The sequence below is a fragment of the Lampris incognitus genome, chromosome 20, assembly GCF_029633865.1.
Source record: "Lampris incognitus isolate fLamInc1 chromosome 20, fLamInc1.hap2, whole genome shotgun sequence".
NCBI lineage: Eukaryota > Metazoa > Chordata > Actinopteri > Lampriformes > Lampridae > Lampris > Lampris incognitus.
This window is the reverse complement of record NC_079230.1, coordinates 20,489,564-20,513,212: the sequence shown is the minus strand read 5'-3', so window position 1 is coordinate 20,513,212 and position 23,649 is coordinate 20,489,564.

Below are 23,649 nucleotides of genomic sequence, written 5' to 3'. Positions count from 1 at the left end.
GGTTTGGATAATGACTGGATGAACAAAACATATAGTTAATACATACACAAGAGGTGTACGTAATAAGCCCTAACTCGGCAAAATATTACACTTTTCCTCTCAAAGTAAGTCCTATTTAACACATGGTCTGAAAAGCGTTGTTTGCAAAGTAAGTAATTGTTAGATATATGTTTGGATCTTATGTGTTATGTGAATCTGCTCTGAAAAAAAAAGTAGAACTTCTATTTACTGGACCCCATCTGCTCTTAGGGACCTTTCATTGAAATTGATTGAGAAGCCAGAGGGGTTTCTTTCTTTGTCTGTCAAACATCTTGGAGTGAAATATGAGCCTACAGCCGGCCGATTTGCTTTTCCCCCTCGAGTGAAACTTGGTCCCCATGCAGTGATGAGAGGGCCGATGTTTGCCTCTGTGCATGCCGTGTGAGCAGAGACAGTGGGTAACTCTGCCCTTGTGAAGATAAAACACGAGCGGAGGCAGAAGTTTGACTGAGACGGAAAGGAAAAAGTGTCCAACAAAGGCATCGTCTCATCCGTCTCGCCACCAAAGAGGAGCCGGCTTACGGGACTGCAACGGGCCTCGTTACGCATACATGCAACAAATATTAAACAACTTTGAGCGGGTCGTCAATGGCAGCGTTCTCTGATAGACAAGCGATGCCCAGGGGAAATAGTCTGGCCCAGCACCAAACACGTCCCTGGCTAATATTTCTTTCGGGTCCAAATCGTTTAATCACAAACGCCTTGAAGAGAAAAAGAAACAGCCCACAGCTCACTTACAGAGGCTCATTAATTGAGACAACAGCACAAAATGGCAGTGTTCCACTTTGCCTTTATTTATTTATTTTATTATCTCTTCATTTCCCTCCAATTTATAATGCCAAGCCGCTCGCGATGGTAGCTGATTACAGGCTTCTCCGTGTGAAACATAACCCCTTTTACCAATCTGGCACTTGGGTTTTCGGCGGTCATTATCTGTCATGTATGAATGAACTTTGCAATGTGTGAACCTAACCTCAAAACACTCTTGTTTACATCTTTGAAATAATTGGTAGGTTTTGATTTTGTGGAACTAATTAAGCTTTAGTTCTGAAATGGTGGAAGTTAAAAGGGCGCCAAGGGAAAGTACTGTAGATGAGTGGACAAAATAAAATTTTTAAAAAAAAAACTGGGTTGAGATGGATATCTATTCAGCAGTTTTAATAATCTGGTCACACTTCTCATCAATCTGTACAACAGCCACTACCCAAATCACTTCCTGGTCATGTGATCTAATAATCCAATCAGAGGATAGAAAAGGGAACGCTAAAGTAAATGTGAAAATAAACAAAGAGGGCATATTCTTCAAATTATTAGGGGCTTTTTCAAAATGCTAGAGATAGACTGGTATGGGCTTGGCTAGTACTTGGGTGGGAGACCTCCCAGAAAACTAAGTCGCTGCCGGAAGTGGCGTTGGTGGGCCAGTAGGGGGCAATCTTCCCTCTGGTCCTAATAAAAACATCCACCCATCCATCCATTATCCAAACCGCTTATCCTACTCATTCATATCCCAGCGGCCCAGTGCAGTGATGGGGTCACTGTGGTGTAGGAGATGCCGTCCTTCGGATGAGGCGTTAAACCGAGGTGGTCCTGACTCACTGTGGTCATTAAAGATCCCGTGGCGCTTATTGCAAAGAGTAGGGGGTTCCCCAGTGTCCTGGCAAAACTCCCACACTGGCTCTCTCCATCTGGCCACCTAATCATGCTTCCATGTAATTGGCTCAGTGATTCCTCCCTCTCCACCTCAAGCTGATGTGTGGTGAGCGTTCTGGCACAAAATGGCTGCCGTGCATCACCCAGGTGGGTGCTACACATTGGTGATGGTTGAAGAGAGTTACCCTCTTCAGTGTGAAGTGATTTGGAAAAGCGTTATATAAACGTAATGATTATAATTAATTATTATTATTATTATTATATTGTAACATGTAAATATTTTGCCTTGCAAACTTTATAAATAAGCTTTTAATGCCTGAATTTATGGGCGAAAAACTAACATTTACCTTTCGAAGCTTACAGGAGTGACAGACACTATTATTGGCAGGCCCAATATCAATGGTCAGACCCCCGATAATGTGCCTGTGACCAAAGAGCGAATGAGAGAGAGGCAGTAGGTAAGGAAAAAGATCAAGAGAGGTAAATATATTTTCTGAGAACCATAACAGAGAAGAGAAGGGTTCACCTGAGTCAGTGGCGAATGGCAACTCAAGCCACCTCTTGAAAGGATTCTGGCTTACAGTGGACGAGCATAGGTGACTGTTGTTTTGAGCAAAGTGAGAGGATTTTTCCACTTCCCAGGAACTACAAGCGAGTAGAGACTGGTAATAACGGGCCTTTTTGCAGCCATTTGAGCCAGCAGCAGGGGTCTCAAATCAGCACAACACATGAACTGATTTCTATGCTGTATCATCATGATACGAGTTGGGGGTGTTACTTAAACGTACTACATATTATTCATTACTGCTTTAAAAAAGCAATGTGCTGGGGGCGTCCGGGTGGCATGGCTATTCCATTGCCTACCAACACGGGGATCGCCGGTTCGAATCCCCGTGATACCTCCGGCTTAGTCGGGCGTCCCTACAGACGCAATTGGCCGTGTCTGTGGGTTGGAAGCCGGATGTGGGTATGTGTCCTGGTTGCTGCACTAGCGCCTCCTCTGGTCGGTCGGGGAGCCTGTTCGGGGGGGGGACTGGGGGGAATAGCGTGATCCTCCCACGTGCTACGACCCCCTAGCGAAACTCCTCACCGTCAGGTGAAAAGAGCGGCTGGCGACTCCACATGTATCAGAGGAGGCATTTGGTGGTCTGCAGCCCTCCCCGGATCGTCAGAAGGGGTGGAGCAGAGATCGGGACGGCTCAGAAGAGTGGGGTAATTGGCCAGATACAATTGGAGAGAAGAAGAAAAAAGGGGGGGCAAAAACAAAAAAACTAATGTGTTATATTACTACAACAACCTACTTTACAATTATGGTAATGCACTATGATACCCATTATATCGATGTGTGTTATCATAACGCTGAACTGAGAGGCAATCCTGAGCAAGACCATATCCCATCAAAGTTTATTCCACTTTCAGAGTTATGATCATTAAACTCATTTTATCTTAACTGCTCATTAAAACTGTGTTCAAGTATATTAGAAATTGTTTTTTTCCGCAGCGATTTAGAAGCTTAAACCCACAAACAGTCTATTTGCTATTATGGAGCGGCTGTTTCTCTGGAGAAACCAGCAAATCCTCAAAAGGGGGCATCGTGCCAACATTAACAGGCATGACAGACCCACATATTGGATGAGTCACATATTATGACCCTCGTTACAATTTGCATTCACAAAAGTGCAATAAACAATGAATTATGGACTGACTGAGCGTGTAAGAAAAACATCATTTTATGATCCATTTAACGAGGTCAACCCTATGTATCTGAGTCAACACATGAATTACGATCATGGCCGGGCAAAACCAAAGTTGCTGGTTTTAACCTTTGGTTACAGTCACAAAAGTGGACCAGTCAATGTAAATCATGTAAGCAGCAACTCCCAACAGCCGTAGCTTTACAGCAGCCCGACTGTGGATTATTACTTAAGATTCAACTTGTTCCCGACAGTATCGTATGAAGTCTGTGTTGGCGTGGTGCATTTTTCTTCCGTCAGATGAGCTTCTTAGGAAGCCTTATACTGTAATATTGTTATGAAACACAAATAACAGGAGAACCTTGAGGTTAGAACGGAAGAGGAGAAAAGGGAGACAGCTAAAGAAACGGTGCATTAAATCTAGATGTACCACGTAACATAAGAGTCAACTCACCCTTTCATTGGTATCGATCACTTCAGACCAAATATGAGGGCCTACAAATTATTGTATGAATCCACTTGTGACACCCAATAACCTTTTAAATGAGACATTGTGGCTATGCATGCATGACGTATGTATGTATGTATGTATGTATGTATGTATGTATGGATGTATGGATGTATGGATGTATATGTATAGAAATGCATGATGTATGTTTATAAGTATGTTTGTATGCCTCTTATTTCTTCTGAACATGTTCCCCACTTTTCCCAGTGTGAGAAACGGTCACTGTCCAATTTACTTATAGCGCTACTGTGTACTTGTGATATGTGAACACAGTATGAAATATGATGGTTTTTGCCAGTGCTTCATTTTATCATAAGCTGGAGAGAGAGAGTGAGAGACTGGAGAGCCTTGGTGACTGCAAATGGCACAGCTTCAGTGCAACGGGTTGTCCTGAAGCCCAACCTGTCGTTTCAAGTCAGATTTTTATTAGGTCATCATGGATGGTGTTTGGGTCCGGCAGGTTATACTTTGTCATATGTCAGGCAAAACTGGCAGGAAATTGAACTCGACTGTCAAGGCTGTGGGCATAGTTCAATCGTATGATTTTACCTATTTCATAATTCTCTATAACGGTATAATTTTGCTCAATCTTCTACACCTTATAGTACATATCCTGGGAGTGACTGGCCATTATAGATTCATCCAGTGTTGTCACGTCTCACTTTGGCTGTCAGGGGAATCATATCTGGCCTCAGATATCGTGTCTGAATCATCCAAAACTGAAATGCCAGAAAATGGTTGGCGGACATTAGTACAAGCTTGTGTCAAATGTGTGTTTATTTGTATGTATTTTTGATTTTGATATACTTTAATGATCCCCATAGGGAAATTGCGCTCTGCATTTAACCCATCCTAGCTGTGTAGCTAGGGGCAGTGGGCAGCAACCATGCAGCGCCCGGGGACCAACTACAGATCGTCTTGCCATCGCCTTGGTCAGGGGCACAGACAGGAGCATTAACCCTAACATGCATGTCTTTTTGATGGTGGAGCACCGGGAGAAAACCCAATGCAGACATGGGGAGAACATGCAAACTCCACACAGAGGACGACCTGGGATGACCCCCAAGGTTGGACAACCCCGGGGTTCGAACCCAGGACCTTCTTGCTGCGAGGCGACAGCGGTAACCACTGGGACCACCATGCCGCCAATGTTTATGTTCGGCAGACAAGGGAAAATATAAGTTGTGTGAGTGCTAATCTTTTGTAAATGTGTCTAATCTGGGAAAAAGTATTCTGCAGTAACGTTACTGGCATAGTGTTATTAGTGGCGGTCCTGGTAGGACTACTAGCAGTAGTTGCAGCAGCAGAAGCAGCATTAGTAGTTGTACAAGTAGTAACACAAAAAAATAAAAATTGTTTATGTCAACATAACTCGCCAAAAAACAGGACCCAGTTGTATACTCCTTTGGAAAATACTCCACATGACTTCAAGAGAGTTTGTGTGCCTTCCACGATGCCAATGGAAATGTTAAGCCAGTGCAACTACTTTTGGCAAAATGTGGGTAAAGCCTGAACTTAGTTGGTGTCCAAGTTGCAATTTCAGCAGTAAGAATAATAAAAATGGATGAAATATTAAAATGGTAGTGAAGATGACAAATGATCAAATTTTCATCAGCACAACTTTATTCTTCTTTTTCTTAACCATACTCAATTTTGCTTATTTTATTCAAACTGAATATATTAATATCCAATATGGCTAGTTGACAATCCACCATACACAACCTTCAGAAATAATTCTCTCATTTGCGATTTTTATTATTTAAGGCCTTTACAAAGTGGGGGTGTTTTTTTTATTTCGTATTCGAACTGTTTTTTTCACGAGTTCTTTCACACAGAACGTGAATATTTTTCGAAATGAGGTCAGTTTTTCTGAGCTTTCACACCGTGAATAAAGGCATCAACCAAGCACGTTGCGCGGAACGGACATCACGTCACAACTCGTAGTGACAATGGAGGACCTGCTGATTGTGTTTCTCATCACCCTGTATTGCATTACAAAGGACACAAAAATTATAAAACAATAAATAAACTCAAGGACAACATGTGGAGGAGCATCATCGTACAACGAGGCTATCAGGATAGTCAGTAGCTTATGTAGTTTATTATTGGATGTAGTAGAGTTGGGTAGCAAGGCAACAGTGTCATAGCAGGTTTGGAACATCATATAAATAAAATACGGGAGGCACTGTGTGCAGCTTTCTACCTTGGCACTGCACACAGACTACCCCATGTAACATGAGACACTGGAACAATTTGCAAATTTGTGACAGAAACAAATTCATATCACTGTCGGTATGAATAATTTTGATGCAAAATATTTGCAGGCGAGTATTTCGCATTTTCGTGTTGTATATTCGTCACGTCCCTGCTGTGTAGAGGCCTTTACTTTAAACTTAACAAGTACTGCCTAGCTGATCCCTGCATTAGGGCACAATTCACTCTTGGCCTCTGCTCTTTTGCGGAGACATCATTTTAAAAAGGTCATGCAATGCCCCGTGCAATTTAAGGAAGCTTTGTTTGTGGATATTCGTTTTTCTTTTTTGCTTTCCAGGTCAATTAGCTACTAACTATTGTTTATTTGGAAATAAAAAGACAAGAGGCAACAACAAAACTACTGGCAGCTCCCATCTGTAAGAAAAAAACAAAATATATATTATTTGTATGTAGTTAGACTGACCGGTGGCACAGTGGTTAGCGCGGTCGACTCACAGCAAGAAGATCCTGGGTTCGAGCCCCAGGGTAGTCCAAATTTGGGGGTTGTCCTGGGTCGTCCTCTATGTGGAGTTTGAATGTTCTCCTCATGTCTGTGTGGGTTTCCTCCGGGGGCTCCAATTTCCTCCCACAGTCCAAAGACATGTAGGTCAGGTGAACCGGCCGTACTAAATTGCCGTGTGTGTGTGTGTGTGTGTGTGTGTGTGTGTGTGTGTGTGTGTGTGTGTGTGTGTGGTGGGGGCCTGTCCAGGGTGTCTCCCCGCCTGCCGCCCAATGAGTGCTGGGACAGGCTCCAGCATCCCCGCGACCCTGAGAGCAGGATAAACGGTTCGGATAATGGACGGATGGATGTATGTAGTCATATCTACAGGTACAGACTCAACTATGTCAACAACATCTAAGGTACATACTTAAAAATTCTTAAATTACTAATTAACATTTCAGGGAGGAGAAAGATTATTTCTCCCTTATCCCTTGATATTAACTGATATAGTGGCCAGGGGCTATCACACACTGTAGAATAAATGAACACACACACACACACACACACACACACACACACACACACATCAAAATTCAGAAATATTCTGCCCAAAATGTTGTAATTTTAAAAAAATTTTGTGCACCCAATAATGGATACACAAAATGTACAATAAAATTTGCAGAAATCCCAGCAAAAACCCAAAAGTGCACTATTGTATCACTCTAAGATAGATGTATCTGTTTAAGCCATTATTTAGATTCATTATATTTAATCAAATTAGCAAGTATTGAGGAAACTATTCATACTGCAGCTACTGCTAAATCATATACTGTACTTAAAACCTTTATTATCTGAAACCCCTCGCCCAGGTCAATATCCCCACCGTGTAGTTTCACATTAACATGTGGTCTTAGCAGTGCAATAGATCTCAGAAGTGCAGTTTTCTTCCCACTTCTATTTATGTTGAACATCCCACCGAATCAAACCCCTAGCAAGCGCAAGGCTCTGTGGCTATCAATAAAACCTGAACTTTAAAAAGTCAGAGCTTGTACCCCATTATTTTTGCCTGCAAGGCTGTGGAATGTACACTTATACAATCCATAGGGAGGAATGTAGGATTTCAAGAATGATAAATGGGTATTATGTAGCCTCGGTAGGTCGGGTAAAACAAACAGGAGTTAAAATTGATGTTGCAAAAACGTATCAGCTCACTGAGTGAACCACTGAGCTAATTGGACACGGAGCTATTGACGTGAACACTTGAGCACAAATTTGATGATCAAATCCTTACACGGCGTGACAAATGCATTTGAACCCAATTCATCCCAGGCGGATGCACACAACCCCGACAGGGTGCAGGTTAAACTTCCAAAGCACAGGTGCGGTTTTGAGAAACACATTTCGGAACAGCCTGCCTCCCGATTCACATTTTAATGGAGTTTTGCCGCACCGCCACACTTTTGCCAGTCTGATAATGCCAGAAGTGCCCATAACTTCAAAAACAGAGAAGCGATACGGCCTATTATCTGCAACCGGGTTTAACAAAATGGTCCATTCAAGCAATTGTTTGAGACGTTAGAAAATCTGTCCCATCATTGATAGAATAAAGGCAGCTCCGAAAGGGATGAAACAACAAAGACCGATTCCAGTCGAGATTCCTTGAGCACAGCGTGTCCATAATTGGATTAGAAGGCTGGTTGCTGCAGACAGAATAGGAAAGATGGAGTAAGGAGCCTTCGCCATTTATTCTCTTTTGTGTGGCTGCAGCTGATTATGACTAATCAATGCTGGCAAGTTTCAGAGGACAGAGCTTCATTTTAATCGGCAGCCCTAAGTAGTTACCATTCCATATCTGCTCTGCAGTCTGAATACTTTCAGCAATAATTGACTCCCTACACCCTTGCACTATCACCGACATATTTTTCCAGACTGCTCTAGTGCAATATTGTCGAAAACATTTCAAATGTACCTAGGTGCACACCCGTAGTATCTGACAATGTACTGATCAATTCGTCCGTTATAGTAACAGGTGTATTTTGGAAGATGATCGAGGGGGCAAATGCGTTTTCACAGTCCCCCCGGTGTTTGACAGAGGCCATGCAAAATCTCAATTTGTTCAAAAGGATCAAATAATATCCCACATGTATATCAGAGGACGGTTCAATTATGGCCTGGGCACATGTGAGCCCCTGTTGGTTAAGTAACTACCTTTGCTACAACCCTCCGGTGTGAAAAGTAATTGTATTTTCCTCTGGAGAGGCACTACACCTGATGACCCGGCCCACGACAGCATCAGGATATCATTCCCATTATACGTCCCTTATATGAAAATGGCCACCACTTAACCAGCTCTCAGCCAATCCTACTTCATTTAGAGAGGGGTGGGTGGTGAGATCGGGGTCTGTGATTGAGAGAACGATATGGGAACATGCTAACGAGATTTGTGTGTATATGTGACTAATGAGATTTGTCGTGTACGTATGACTTGCAGTGTTTGGTCTGAAAGCATTACCTGTCAAATATGCAGAATAACATCTTCAGGATACTGAGAGAGACAGGTACCATCATTTCGGTCCCATAAACCCTATACATATCTAATTCCATCCTTTCAAGCATTGATAGAGAGAAAAAGGCGAGGTTTAAAAATCATATAAAATGGATGGCGGCACGAATTCACGTTTGCAGCGGCCTCGCCCAGCATCGGTGTGGGAAGATGGCGGCGCATGTGGAGTGCGCGGAGGTGTGTCGAAGGTGTCTGGCTGGGAGAGCTGGCGTCGGATCGGCTGAGGGAGGCTGGTCGGCTGCATCCGGTGGGCCCAAGGACCACGGCCCAGCCGGAAGCTGCGCCAGAAGAGGAAACACCAAGGGCGGTCTGACGGGACGTGGAAGCGGGACAGGCTAAGCTAACCGCTAGCCCATGCAGACCAGCATTTCCGGCAGTCATCCTGGCTGGCGTTCCTTCCCTTGGACAGCGATTTTTTGTTGTTGTTGTTTAGATTGGATATATGTGTTAGTTTGGATATACTATGTGTTCCTGTAGTTCTTGGATATGTGTTTTTGTCTTTGTGTTGCACTGCTGTGCGCTGCAGTTACCAAAACTGAGACTGATCTTTGAACTTGGTGACAAGGCCGTTGGGGCCCACGCGGTGAGGTTTGTTTTTGAACAAACTCTGTTCCCATATGACAGACTAGTCGGTATATCCAGCATGACGTTTGGCTAGCGAGTCTCTTTAATCTTGCATTCTGTTTGTCCACTTCCCAACGCTGGCATGCATCGTGATTTTTTCTCCCCCGGGCTGCGGATACTAGTGACTTTGGAATAAAGACAAAAAAGCTTTGGATGAAAAAGGCTATTGAACAAACAGCAGCCTTTCTGTGAGTCAACCATAATCTTGCATTTATCAAACGACCACGGTAAAGCAGGTCGAGGTTAGAGGTAGGAGATTTAAGCACTGATTACTTATGCTTTAAACAGACCTTCCAGGCATCAACGGCAAAGCCATCGCACGCAAAAAGAACAAATTTACGATGGCACACAATGCATTTTTCAACCTATCTCCTTGTTGTTGACGTAGGTTGTTGTTATCAGCTCTCGACAAAATACCTTGCTGAAAAGTATTTGTCTGCATTTGTGCACCAATATCACAACGAGTGTCATAGATGTATGTTGGCAGTATGTAGTTGTACTTGTGTATGTGTAAGTGGATATATGGATATATACTATACACACATGCATGCACACACACATGCACATACACACACACATAAGGAGGTAAACTTGTTATTTTAATGTGCAGGCTGCAAAAACAAATTTCCTCAAGGACAATAACAAAATCTGTCTACCAGCAGTAAGCTCCAGTAAATAGCTACTGGAAGTCAGACAGACAGACAGACAGGCTGGAGTCTGAAACGCCCAACAAGAATTGAGCACCCCGCGACTGACTTCATACTCCTCTGTCGAATGACTTGTCTAGACTCATCTTTGAATAATTGGTGTATGGGTAACGGGACTCTGAGTGGGTGCATTAGAAGACCCAACAACAACACAAGAGGAGAGATCGAATAAACACATCACAAGGCAACTCCAGAATAGGCAAGAACAAAATGGAGCAACAAACTTGAGGAGTGAAAGAATGTGTTTATTTGTGCAAAACAAAAAAAAGAAAAGAAAAAAAAGCAAGGACGTTGTAAAAGAAGATTCAAAAAACAGACAGACTATTTACTGCCAGGCGGGTAGTTTGTGCGGAGGGGTGTACTGGGATCCTCATGTACAGCTATTCGTTTTTATCTTGGTGCCACTTCACCTCGTTGCGAGTGTTGAGTCCGATGCATTCTCTCTTTTGAAACTCCTGGCTTCAGACAGCGACCGCCCCATGCCAGCGTCTAATTAATCATGGCAATGTGCAACACACAGGCACTTCCTCTACAAGCCCGGGGCTACAGCACTCTGACAAATATCTAACTAAATCACTCAGACCCCCCCCAACCACCCCTACCCCCACCCGCCACACAGCTATACACCGCTCCGCTTTACTTCACTGCACTCAGGAAAAGTCCCCGGTGCTCTTTCACCGTCCCTTTTTTTTTCAGGTGACAGGGCGAGTCATTACTCAAATCCAATTTGCCCTCAGGTCTCTGTGTTGCCTGCTTTGCTTATGTGTCTGTCTATTGACATTTGAAAACGTATCTCTCAATGCCTGGCATGTGACCACTGTGGTTTTCCTTTTTCTTTTTGTGTGCGGGTGTGTGTTTTTTTGTTATAGCCCCACAGACATCACTCGCTGGCTTGGTGCAATGAGTAGAGAGGATGCCACTTTCACCGAAGGCCAGAGAAAATGGAGCCATTAATCTACCGTGAGGTCACGGGATGAGAGGAGGAACTTGGAGGAGAAACGCTCGTGTTCTTGCTACCATATTTCCGTAGACACAGAGTGTGTATGGGTGGCTCTCGGCCCTCCCTCCAGCGCGCCAAATGCATGGCATCAACTCTCGCCTGCGCTTGCATCCACCATCGTGCCCAGGTCTGGCCAGATGGGTGACACACAACAGGCCAATATGTCACAGCAAGTAGTGAACTGGGGGAGAAAAAAAAATAGCAGGAATAACAGATGACGGAATAGGAGGATTTCACTCGGTTGAGGTGTAGTTAAGACCAAGCCGCAACTACCAGGGCTGGTTTTTGAAGCCAATGCGGGGGTGCCTAAAGGTCACTAGGTGCTGCCTACAAACAGACTCCAGTTATACGGAAGTCAATGGGAAAAATATACAACTTCTCTCTAAACATACGAAGTCGATACATTCCCCCCCCCCCCAACAACCACTTCGGGTCTCAGTAACTAATTTCCCTTCTTCTAACGTGTGTTTTGGTGAGGATTTTGAAAATCATTGCTCTATTTAGAAGATATAAAAGGCTTAAAGATCAGTATGTTTGGAGGTGTGGGTGCCTTGACTGACAGGTTCCCTCTGGACCCACCTCAGCTCGACCTCACTACCTGAATTTGGATTTTCAGGCTCCAAAATCTGACACGATGGCGGCGAGCGTAAACATAAACTCATAGTTTAGAAAAACTGGTTCTTAAGAAACCTGTGGACGGCATCACAGTCCATGTTGTGCACAGTATATGTAGTAGTTAAGGGTGGAATGGTGGCGCAGGGGTTAGCACGGTCGCCTCACAGAAAGAAGGTCCTGGGTTCGAGCCCCGGGGTAGTCCGACCTTGGGGGTCATCCAGGGTCGTCCTCTGTGCGGAATTTGAATGTTCCCCCCGTGTATGCGTGGGTTTCCTGCAGGTGCTCTGGTTTCCTTCCACAGTCCAAAGACATGTCGGTCAGGTGAATCGGCCGCACTAAATTGTCCCTAGGTGTGAATGTGTGTATGTGTGTCGGCCCTGTGATGGCTCGGTGGCCTGTCCAGGGTGTCTCCCCGCCTGCTGTCCAATGATTGCTGAGACAGGCTCCAGCATCCTGCGACCCTGAGAGCAGCATAAGTGGTTTGGATAATGGATGGATATGTAGTTAACACAGAGATGTTCAAAGTCTACTGCAGATGGAGAGAGGCTCACAATTAATGTTCTCAATGGAGGTGTATCCCAAACAAGGCACTTTGATTAATCAAAACTCATCATTAATAAACAGTGATACGTTTTAATATCAATATTGAAACAATTGTGAAACTCCACCCTACTTGTGTCTGGTTTTGAGACAGTACCTTGGAGGCACTGCGTCATAGACCGCAACTGGCATCATCAGTGTGATGATGCCAGTTGCGGTTTATGAGCCAGAGTACTAGCTTTTATACCAGCCAACTCCATCTAGATGTGCTGATGTTGCTTGCCTGACCTAAAAAATCGTGCAACATCTCTCCCACAGCTCTCTCTCTCTCCCTTTCTTTTTCTCTCTCTGCCAGGTTGTATCCAGAGGGAAAACAAAGCTCTTGTAGGTGATGGTGATGCACAACAGGTTCTGCGGCTGGTGTGGTTGATTAATTTTTGATAGGTACAACAGCTGCTCAAAGTTTTCCGCAGAAAGTTCTACAATTAACTGGAGCAATGACAAAGAGTGGATGAGTCAGCGATGGAGAGCAGAAAGTGTGTCAACTGTGATCGTTTCCATGCCATCGAATCGGAAGTATTTTAAGGTCTCGTTCCCTCACGTTAAGAGATTACAGTCTCTGCAGATGATAAAAGCGCAGGCCAGAGCCTGAAACACTTCAGCGTTTAATGCGTAATATGGTATGCTGCCGTTTGCTCTGCTATAATACCGGTCCGTTGATACTATACTCCATTAACCGATTAAGTACAGTAAAAAAAAAAAAGTACCTAATCCTCTAAATTGCAAATGAAAGAAACTAAGTTAGGATGCACTTTGTATTTCCATACTTGGTTTAGTCCCTCACTATCATTAACGCTTAATGTATTCTTCTAAGTGCTGTTCCAGATCAGTGTCATTGGAGATGACCATTCACTTCTAGCCGCTATAAATACTTTTGAAATATGTCAACATTTTTGTGCAGGAAACATACCCCAGAGCATTTTGGTTTGGCAAAAAAAAAATAAAATGAATATAACGCCAGAAATCTGGAAAGTTAATGATCATAAAAAGTCGCATTTTGTGAGGTCCATAAATCAGGCAGCGTTGAGTCAAAATAACACAGGAAATGGACCCCTAACGTTTTGTAATTTTAAAAACGCTCCACGACTTCATTTCTCCAAGCGGTCAAGTGTTGAAGCAGCCAGGGCTGCACAGCTTGTCCTCTACCCTCTCCAAAAACCAAGATGGATTCCTCCGATGAATGATTAGTTTGATGGGGAATCATGATCTAGATCAAGAGTAGGCTAATGTCAGCAATCTGTGTAGTCCATCTGTCTTGTTATCCAACAAGCCCCTCGCTCGCTCCTCACTGAGGGAAACATAGATTTGACTCTGCAGACATACATATAACTGTGCATGGATCCCCCCCCCTTTTTTCGTTCTGAGCTGCCTGCAAGAACGTGTTCAATAAATAATGAATGCGATGTGCTGTTTTTTTAACACTCACTTCCTGCCATGTTTTTTTTCTGAAACGGCAATACAATTTTCAATAACACTGCATTTTATAAAAATTTAAAGGGAAATTTAACAGATTTTCAACCTTATTTCTATGTGTTAACTGTAGCTGTGAAATTTCTGTAATGTACACAACAGTTGCTGATGTTGTCCGTATCACCCATCGTAGTGCACTATAGCACAACTGGCTTACTGTGAACATTCACTGACTCCCGTGCAAAGCGTCGTATAGATGTACAAGTAGTCAATGCAGGCAGCTCTCTTAGCTGAAGAACATTGATTACGCTGTCAAAATTAATTGCGCCGAAGTGGTTATATAGTTTTAAAAGACTGGACAGACCACCGGCACTTACCGGTAGTGAAGATTATTAGCGGTGAAATTTCTCTTTGAGAAAAATCGGTGATAGGAGGAGGCTGCCAAAAAGGCCTAGTTTGGCACTGTTCAAGACTGTGGTAATAAAGCCGCGAGCTTTACAGTGCAGGAATATGCATCTGTGTGTAAGACAAGGGAGGCAAAAAGGAATTGTCAGAAAGGTTAAGAAAAAACAAAAAACAAAAATGCTGTGACATTTATATCACCAATTGTGCACGTTTACCCTCCAGTACCAGTACTTATGCCACAGCGAGGCACCTGAAAGGCACTTGTCACAAGGGTCCACATGCACATAATGTAAAGAATAATGGTGAGTGATGTGGTGAAATGGCTCACAAAATGAACTCGTGCTCACTTGAGCTATGCCACGCAGCGCGCCATCCATTCAAGTTATCTGCGGTCTAGTGGACACACCTTGTGTGGCATACAACGTTCACGTGGAGGCACCGAGAGGGCGCCAAGCAATATGTGAGCTGACAAGTGAGAGGTGGCACAAAGACAGTGCCATTATTCAAAAGTCCTACATGACGGAGGTCTCACAGTATCAGATGGCTATTTAGGAAAATAGATTAGCTCCTGATTAGACTTGATAGAATTGCATTTAATTTCTATATGCACGAAGTGGAGAGATGGGAAGGCAGCGAGTAGTAATTAGTGCAGAGGCAGGCAGTGAAGTTCACGCATAGCATTTCAGAGACACAGACACACACACACGGATCCAAATAATCTGGCCTCATCTCGGATGACAAGGAAAAATACCTTGCTCTCAAACAATTACAGCCACTGATTTAGGGTGTCAAGCAGCATGCAAAAGCCAAACTGATGGCGCCGCAGCATCACGGGCATTCCATTAGAAAGCTGCTGCCAAATACCAAATTCCCTTTTTTTTCCTTCCCTTTCGCAAAGCGACACCAGTCTCCCACCACTGATCCCGTGGGCCGCTAACATCAAACATCCCTGTGCCCGCTGTGAGGGATGCCAAGCCTGCCAGCCTCCGTCCTGGCACTGAGCTGACACAGACTGCTGCCTGTGGCATTATCCCCAGCACCCCTTCCCTCCCATGCTATGGCTGGCTAATATCATGGTCACTTTCTGTCTTGGCAGAGGGTTTGTCATCTGGCCCGTAAATTGGTGCTGGGGACAATTTACCACGCCAGCGGAGGAAATTCTGCAAGGTCAGATGCTTGCTGTCGGTGAGGGTGTGTTGATTTATTGCAGGTGCTATTAAGAACAAGGTTCAAGTATCACCGCTTTTATGAACAATCCACACACGCCAAAGTCTTAAGTTGTTAGGACCTCTTTGGGGAAATTTCCTCCACACATGCATATCGTGGACCAACGCCAAGGCATAATCCTTCCAAATGGAAACCAATGTGCCAAGATTGCCACGCAGACTCTACCCTACCAAGTTCTTCAGTGGCCTCACGGCTCTGGGGGGATAACGTCACAGTTTTTATGAATAGAGAGCTGCCAGACTGCCGGACGAACCGAGACCCACAAAAATGAGGAAATATGACCAGTGGAGACGCCCGGAGACCATATATTATCCTAATAAGTCCTGTCGACCCAGGCCTGCAGGCCCATTGTCAAGCCCCGCCATCTAATGACGGGAAACTGATAAGCGGGTGCACCGTGTCACCCACGATGTAAAACAAAAATAGATCCGATTAATCATATGAATTGCCATTAAAGAAAAGAGCTAAGATGATGAGACAGGGTCCAGGCAGGTAGGAGAGCCTAATGAAGAGTAATCAGTCAGTGAATTATTATGCTTTGAGTGGACATGTGGATGTGAAGTGCTGGAAAACCGATGGCAGTGTTGAGCTATCTTTAGATCCGGGGCATCAGATGTGTGGATGGATAGCGGTCATGCTCACATCACCACCCACATGCTTTCACATTACAGATATGTTTCAATATTGATGAGTCAGTCAAACGTACAGATGATGGTTGTGAATTTATTAACTGTACGACACCTATAAATCTACACATTCATGTTGTTCACGCCGGTCTGTCCGTCGTTACTGGCCATCCATCTCTTTTGGGAAACTGCTGAAAGCAGGAAAAGGGGCAGATATCAGACTATCCATGGTCGAATTTTCCAAATGTTTTGAAATAATTAATGTTCCCAACCCTGAGTCAATGCCTGTGCGAGTTCTGAAATTCCATAAATGAGTTGGAAAATAGTGTGATGATGGGTGTCCGGGTAGCACAGCAGTCTATTCCGTTGCCTGCCAACAAGGGATCGCCAGTTCGAATCCCCGTGTTACCTTCAGCTTGGTTGAGCGTCCCTATAGACACAGTTGTCCTGGCCGCTGCACTAGCGCCTCCTCTGGTCGGTCGGGGCACCTGTTCGGGGGGGAGAGGGAACTGGGGGGGAATAGCGTGATCCTCCCACATGCTACTTCCCCCTGGTGAAACTCCTCATGGTCAGGTGAAAAGAAACGGCTGGTGACTCCACATGTATCAGAGACTTGTGGTAGGCTGCAGCACCTCCCCGGATCAGCAGAGGGGGTGGAGCAGCAACCGGGACGGCTCGGAAGAGTGGGGTAATTGGCCAAGTACAATGGGAGGAAAAAGGGGGGGGGGTAAAAAAAAAAAGTGTGATGATGATAGCGATGTTTTGCCTATCACCGACAATTATACAAGGACGGTGTGTTTTATGTATCTGTGAGCATTATTCTGCATTATTTGCCAAATAGTAGAGTATATGCGAAGGCAATTCTTTTTCCTAATTCCCAGTGATTGTTTATCTTGAAATACCGTTTAATTATGTCACTACACTTGCTACACAAAGCAGTTTTGCAAGGATACTTTAGTTGATTCACATGGATTAAGGAACGTTAATTGATATGTAAATTTAATCTGCTGTATTTTGGACTTCAGTGTCTTGGAAATACCACACTTGTCAGTTTGCAATCATATTATTTCCTCATGCTATCTCTCCTTTTCTATGCCAATTTATGGGCTTCCTTTTTCCTTAACAACCATCCTTTTTTTTTTGTGCACCTTCAAAGCTACTTTATTGTATTTACACCTACAACATAACCGGTCCTGTGCAACTGGAGAATCATTACTGACAATTTCTCACTTCGCAACCCCATGCGATCAAATCAACCCAAGGTTGAATCCACATTACTCCGTCGCAAGCCTGCCTCTTACCAAAGCACGAGTGATGTACATCCACTAAAAGCAATGATTATTTCTTTGCGTATAAACATTGATTTCCTTTTCTTTCTACAACCACTAAATACAGATAAGTAGTGGCTGGAAATAAATCTAATCTCCGAACTCGTGCAAAAAGCAGGAATAAGATCTGTTACATAATGTGAAAGCTTATACCCTCAAATCAAAAGCTACGGAGAGTTGACATCATAGCTTGAAAACCAGATCGCTGCAAACTGAATAAACAACCTAATGTGCAATTAAATAACAGCATATAATGGAACCTGCAAGGCCCAGCCGCTCATGAAGGAACATCCGTCACGTTGCCCTGAAATGAACCTCGAAGAGCTAGACAGACCACGTTAAACATGTCTGGCATGTCCAAAGTCAAATATTCCAATTTGTATTAGAAACACAAGATGAACACAGACACTGGTACAGAAACAGACCCCACTTGGATTCACACATGCTGTTGTGAATGCACAGCAGATGACAAATCTGGCGGCCTTTCTGGTTGGGTCACCTCATGTTGTTTATTTCAAACAAAACCAAGTCATTCCAGGGTGTCTGGGTAGCGTGGCGGTCTATTCTGTTGCCTACCAACACAGGGATCGCCGGTTCGAATCCCTGTGTTACCTCTGGCTTGATTGGGGCATCCCTACAGACACAACTGGCCGTGTCTGCGGGTGGGAACCCGGATGTGGGTATGTGTCCTGGCCGCTGCATTAGCGCCTCCTCTGGTCGGTTGGGATGCCTGTTCAGGGGGGAGGGGGAACTGGGGGGAATAGCGTGGTCCTCCCACATGCTACGTCCCCCTGGTGAAACTCCTCACTGTCAGGTGAAAAGAAGCGGCTGGCGACTCCACATGTATCGGAGGAGGCATGTTGGTAGTCTGCAGCCCTCCCTTGATCGGCAGACGGGGTGGAACAGCGACCGGGATGACTCGGAAGGGTGGGGTAATTGAACGGATACAACTGGGGAGACAAAGCGCGAAAAAATCCAAAAATAAATAAATGAATAAAAGTCATTTCAAACAGTGAAAATCTGTCTTCTAATGACACATTTAGGATAATTGCAGTGCACCACCACTATGCAGTTGTGTATATTTTCCCACTTGACCTTACTATTTACTGTCAGTGACTTAACACAAAGTAAATAATTTAAATAGAAGCCCAGGTACTAAGAGAAATGTCTGTGGAAATCACAATATCATGTGGATTGAGAACAAAACAAACAGGTATAACATGCTCCATTCAAAAAAAAAAAAACTTTAATTTTAAGCACGGAGGAACACCAGAACACTGCGTCTCCCAATCTCCAAGCTCGTAAAGAAGGACCGACTCGCTCCGAGACATCATCGATGCCCCATGAAATGTGAAATTAATATCTGTATCTTCAGGCGAGAGTGAGAAACAAGTCTGATCGCCTTGTACACCGAATCATTTATTTATATATCATATTTATGCCCAAAAGAGAGTTTCAGCACTGACAGCTTCAAGTCCCACAACACCAATCAAAGCCTCAGAAATCTGATAAACTAATAGCATGGCCCTGTAAAAATTTTACATTATATTTCAGAGCGACTACAAATTAAAACTGCCTGGAGGCTCCTGTTAGCTGAGCGTTTGCACAAAGCTCAATAACAGCACATTCTCCCCAAAGTTGATGAAGGGTGTGGCAAGTGGTTTAGGGAATTAATGTACACTCGGAGCCAGAAAGTGCCAAGCGGGTCCAGCCAGTCAACCACATGTACCTGCATCCTATGAACCTTTCTACGTATGTGGCTGTGAGAAGGTGATGGATGATGGGAGAGGAGCCAGCGGTTGAAACTTGGGTGCAAAAAAGGAGACACGATTTGATTTGATTTTTTTTTATGCTAGATACCTGAATAATGAACAGAAACAAACACAAACCTCAAGTAGTATTGGGTGATATGGAAATATTATTATCATGATAATCATGGGTTACGATATCAATATATGTCACAATCATCATCATCGGCAGTCATGTGGGGCTGAGTATGACTGTCCTTCTGGGTCCACAGGTGGGTGTAGAGGCCAAACCTGGAGCCACATAGGATGCTGCACATGACAGCTTTTTACATGGAGTGCTGATGTATCTGCAGCCATCACACGGTCCTTGGCAGGGGGTGGCCAGAGTCCAATGGCATGGAGAACCAAGACAACTGGGGACCACCCTCTGTTGCAGCCTTCATCCGTCTTCGCTGGCATTGTGACCTGGAGACATCTTCTGCCAGTTCCGCCTCTGAGGTCTTTGCTGGATCGTGCTTGTTCGGAACCTCCCCCTTGACCTATCCACCTTGGGTGACCCAGCAGGAGCCAAGCTGTGGACAGCACAGCTCTTGGGATCATTAGTACACACAAGCTTCTTAATCACGGCAAGGTGGTGATCCAGGAGAGCAACTGGATCTGGATATGTCACAATACCTGCTTATGTAGCGAATTCGGGGGGCAGCCGGGAACCACTGCAGCCGGGATGTGAACCCAGGTCTCCCACACAACGGGCGACTGCACTAACCAGTCAACTTAAAGGGTCCAACCCATTAGCCAATGGGCTAGTGAGTCTAGTCATATGTGATCGTTACACTTACATACACAAAAATACCATATTCGAGAGTCCAGTTTGGTAATGTATAATAGCAACCCAAAATCAGTTTTCAATAATACTCCCTCAGATATTTCAGACCTCATTTTGTGAGACATTTTCAGATATTGAATTCTCATCATTATTAATTCATACATTGTGTTTCCCAATATGACAAAATCCAAATTTCATCCCAATACAATACCACTGAAAAGCAATAGAGATATTGCGTTACTGCTCTGCCTCAACCGTTGGCATTATTATAGAGGTTTTATAGAGTAAAAGCCTAGTTTACTTCAACGATGTTAAAAAAAAGAAAATGAGAAATGCTTCCAACTGGCTCAGACACGTTTGTTTACATGGATATTCAAGCTTTATCATTACTATCAAAACATATTACGCTTACATTCCACATAACTTTATCTCGTAGAGGCACAGCACACATAAAGCCCTCCTATATCCCTCGAAACACTTGTTGAAATGATTTATTTCGTATTCCAGTCAATGTACCCCGATAGCTTCCTTCCCCCAACGCTTGTTACCAACTTCTCTCTAAAATGGAGGTTTTATGTCTTTTTTCAAAAGGCGAGCATTAAGAGCACAGCCATTAAATTATACATGTATAGGGGGTCCTGGTTGGTAATGTGAAGGCCTGCATGGGCTGCCTCTGACCTTCCTACTTTATCCATTAAAAAGGGCAAAAGAGTTCTCGTAAAGCGAGCGACACTCGAGACAAAGCCTTTTCTCCCCCCGTTGAACATTTGCATTGAAAATGGCTCGGGGGCCTGCAGTATGCAATGGTGCAAGATGGATTGACAGCAGGGTGCAAAACTAAATCCTATCCTGGTTCCATTTAGTTGCTTTTCTTTTTTAACTGTACATTTTCAAGACAGGAATCTTGTAAAAGCTGGCTTTGAGCCTTCCCACATATTTGGTGTTTAAAATTCTACCGGGGGTACAGACAATCACTCCAAAATCTAACACCCAAGACTTGATAATCAGACATTTTGTACAACATCATGATTCCAATGCTTAAATGTGTGGAAGGACTCGGAATTATGGGAACATCTTTACTACGCGATAGCTGTAGATCATTTCCATCTGTACATAATAACCCTAATTATATGTTGACTACGCATTAGTTGCACATAATTTCCATCTGTAATCACTTATTTATGTTTAACTTTATCTTTTACGGCTCCATATTTATACTTTTATTCAACTTCATCTTGCAGTGAAGCATACAGTTTAATAGTTTTACACTTTCCAATGGTTGTACATAACTTCCAGCTGTATAATCTGCATAATCATTCATTTATCACTCTACTTATATTCAAATTCACCACTCTGCACTACTTGATATTGCTGCTGTTTGTACAATTTTTGTATGTAAATATGTATGTATATGTGCAAGTTTGTATATGTGCATATGTTTACACACATATACATGTATATATGTATGCATATATGTATGCATATATATATTTAGGTATATTTAGGTGTGTGTGTGTGTGTATATATATATATATATATATATATATATATATACATACACACACACACACACACACACACACACACACACACACACACACACACACACACACACACACAGTGAATCCGGAAAGTATTCACACCCCTTCACTTTCCCCACATGTTATGTTACAGCCTTATTCCAAAATGGATTAAATTCCTTTTTTTTCCTCATCAATCTACACACAATACCCCATAATGACAAAATGAAAAAGGGTTTGTAGAAATTTTTGCAAATTTCTTACAAATAGAAAACTGAAATATTGCATGTACATAAGTATTCACACCCTTTACTCAGTACTTGGTTGAGGCACCCTTGGCAGCGATTACAGCCTCAAGTCTTCTTGGGTATGAAGCTACAAGCTTGGCACACCTATATTTGGGGTATTTCTCCCATTCTTCTCTGCAGATCCTCTCGAGCTCTGTAAGGTTAGATGGGGAGCGTCGCTGCACAGCTATTTTCAGGTCTTTCCAGAGATGTTCAATGGGGTTCAAGTCTGGGCTCTGGCTGGGCCACTCAAGGACATTCACAGACTTGTCCTGAAGCCACTCCTTCGTTGTCTTGGCTGTGTGCTCGGGGTCGTTGTCGTGTTGAGAGGTAAATCTTCGCCCCAGTCTGAGGTCCTGAGTGCTCTGGAGCAGGTTTACATCAAGGATCTCTCTGTACTTTGCTCCATTCATCTTTCCCTCGATCCTGACTAGTCTCCCAGTTCCTGCTGCTGAAAAACATCCCCACAGCATGATGCTGCCACCACCATGCTTCACTGTAGGGATGGTATTTGCAAGGTGATGAGAGGTGCCTGGTTTCCTCCAGACATGACGTTTGGCATTCAGGCCAAAGAGTTCAATCTTGGTTTCATCAGACCAGAGAATCTTGTTTCTCATGGTCTGAGAGTCCTTTAGGTGCTTTCTGGAAAACTCCAAGTGGGCTGTCATGTGTCTTTTACTGAGCAGAGGCTTCCGTCTGGCCACTCTACCATAGAGGCCTGATTGGTGGAGTGCTGCAGAGATGGTTGTCCTTCTGAAAGGTTCTCCCATCTCCACAGAGGAACGCTGGAGCGCTGTCAGAGTGACCATCGGGTTCTTGGTCACCTCCCTGACCATGGCCCTTCTACCCAGATTGCTCAGTTTGGCTGGGCGGCCAGCTCTAGGAAGAGTCCTGATGGATCCAAACCTCTCCCCCATTTATGAACGATGGAGACCACTGTGCTCTTCGGGACCTTCAAAGCTGTAGAAATTTTTTTGTACCCTTCCCCAGATCTGTGCCTCGATACAATCCTGTCTCGGAGGTCCACAGACAATTCCTTTGACTTCATGGCTTGGTTTCTGCTCTGACATGCACTGTCAACAGTGGGACCTTATATAGACAGGTGTGTGACTTTCCAAATCATATCCAATCAATTGAATTTACTACAGGTAGACTCCAATCAAGATGTAGAAACATCTCAAGGATGATCAGTGGAAGCAGGATGGACCTGAGCTCAATTTTGAGTGTCATAGCAAAGGGTGTGAATACTTATGTACATGCAATATTTCAGTTTTTTTATTTTTAATAAATTTGCAAAAATTTCTACAAAACCTTTTTCACTTTGTCATTATGGGGTATTGTGTGTAGATTGATGAGAAAAAAAGGAATTTAATCCATTTTGGAATAAGGCTGTAACATAACAAAATGTGGGGAAAGTGAAGGGGTGTGAATACTTTCCGGATGCACTGTATCTGGAAAGATCTGAAAATAGCTGTGCAGCGACACTCCCCATCTAACCTTACAGAGTTCCAGAGGATCTGCAGAGAAGAATGGGAGAAATACCCCAAATATAGGTGTGCCGAGCTTGTAGCTTCATA